Source organism: Palaemon carinicauda, chromosome 9, assembly GCF_036898095.1.
Source record: "Palaemon carinicauda isolate YSFRI2023 chromosome 9, ASM3689809v2, whole genome shotgun sequence".
In the NCBI taxonomy this organism is placed as follows: domain Eukaryota; kingdom Metazoa; phylum Arthropoda; class Malacostraca; order Decapoda; family Palaemonidae; genus Palaemon; species Palaemon carinicauda.
Genome location: NC_090733.1, coordinates 14,688,372 through 14,690,871, shown reverse-complemented (window position 1 = coordinate 14,690,871; position 2,500 = coordinate 14,688,372).

Here is a 2,500-nt window from a genome sequence, read left to right as displayed (position 1 = left end):
GTTTTTATATTAAAATAAGCCATATATATTTTTTATACAATAATGTTTGGATTCTCTTAACGACCTTGGGATCAGAGCCCCAGGCGAAATCACACAAAGATAGGAGCTTGTGACCGAGCGGGAGTCGAAACCCGGTCCAGCAAACTTGTATACACAATGACTTATCATTTGGCCACGAAGAAATTTAAAATTCAATGACAATTCTTCCGTACTTATACCTGTAGAAATTAGGTTTTTTGTACTTAGAACTGATATTAACCTATCTTCCAAATCATAGCTAACTGGTAGTTTGTGACTTGGCCTTCGATTTCTGATAAATTTTGAACATTTAGACGTGTTTTTTATATCCAAATAAACCATATATTTTTCATACATTAATGTTTGGATTAACCAGTAGGACACGAGGAAAGATAGAATTCAATAACAATTCATCTGTAGTTATACCTGTCGATTTCAGGTTTTTTGTTCTTCGAATTAAAATCAACTGATATTCACCATTGTAGCTAATTGGTAGTTTGTGACTTGGCATTCGATTTAAGATAAAATTTGCATACTTACACGTGCTTTTCATATTCATTGAAGCTTTATAATTTTTATATAATAATATCGGAGTTCTCTTGACGACCTCGGGATCAAAGCCTTAGGTGAAATCACTCAAATACAAGAGCTTGTGACCGGCCAGGAGTCGAACCATGGTCGGGCAAACTTGTATAAACAATGACTTACCCCTTAGCCAAAAAAAAAATAAAAGCCAATGACAATTGTTCTGTACTTATACCTGTCGAATTCAGGTTCTCTTTGGTACTTAAAATTAAAATGAACATACCTTCACCATCACAGCTAACTGGTAGTTTGTGACTTCGCATTCGATTTTTGATAAGTTTTGCATATGTAGACGTGTTTTTCATAGCCAAATACGCCATATACTTCTGATAAATTAATGTCTGGATTTTCTTAATGACCTCAGGATCAGAGCCCCAGGCAAAATCACACAAACACAAGAGCTTGTGACCGGTAGGGAGTCGAACCCTGGTCTGGCAAATGTGTATATAGAGTGACTTACCACTTGGCCACGAAGAGATATAAAAGTCAATGACAATTCTTCTGTACTTGTACCTGTTGAATTCCATTTTTTGTACTTAGAATTGGAATCAACCATCTTCACCATCGTACCTACCTGCTGGTTGGGACTTGGCTCTAAATTTATTGCAAATTTTGCACATTTTGACGTGTTTTTCGTATTCCAATAAGCCATATATTTTTGATATATTAATGTCTGGATTTTCTTAACAACCTAGGGATCTGAACCCCAAGCAAAATCACATAAAGACAAGAGCTTGTGACCGGCCGGGAGTCGAACCCTTCTCCGGCAAACTTCTATAGACAGTGACTTACCGTTTGGCCACGAAGAAAGATAAAAGTCAATGACAATTATTCTGCATTATACCAGTCGAATTTAAGTTTTTTTTTTTTTCTTAGAATTGAAATCAACCCATCTTCACCATTGTTGCAAATTGGTAGTTTGTGGGTTGGCATTTGTTTTGTGATAAATTTCGCACATTTAGAAGTGTTTATCATATTCCAATAAGCCATATATTTTTGATACATTAATGTTTGGATTCTCTTAACGACCTCGGGATCAGAGCCCGAGGTGAAATCGCACAAAGACAAGAGCTTATGACCGGCTTGGAGTCGAACCCTGGTCAGGCAAACTTGTATAGAAAGTGACTTACCACTTGGCCACGAAGACAGATAAAAGTCAATGACCATATTTCTGCACTTATACCTATCGAATTCAAGTTTTTTGTGCTTAGAATGGAAATCAACCAATATATACCATTGTAGGTAATAGTTAGTTTATAACTTGGCATTCTATTTATGATAAATTTTGCACATTTAGACGTGTTTCTCATATTCAAATAAACCATATATTTCTGATACATTAATGTATGGATTCTCTTAAAGACCTAGCGATCAGAGCCCCAAGCGAAATCACAAATACACAAGAGCTTATGACCAGCCGGGAATCGAACCCTGGTCTGGCAAACTTGTATAGACAGTGACTTATAACTGCCCACGCAGAATTATAAAAGTCAATGACAATTCTTCTGTATTTATACTTGTAGAATTCAGGTTTTTTGTACTTAGAATTGGAATATACCCATCATCACTTGTCTATAAAAGTTTACCGGACCAGGTTTCGACTCTTGGCCGTTCGTAAGATCTTCTCTCTGTGTGATTTCTCCTGGGGATCTAATCGCGAGGTCTTTAGAATAATCCAGACATTAATGTGTCAAAAATAAATGGCATATTTGAATATGTAAAAGACAACTAAATGTGCAAAATTTATCCTAACTGGAATGCCAAGTCACAAACTACCGATTAGTTAAGATGGTGAAGATGGGTTGATTTCAGTTCTAAGCACAATAAACCTGAATTCGACAGGTATAAGTACAGAAGAATTGTCATTGAATTTTATCTTTCTTCCTTGCCAAGTGGT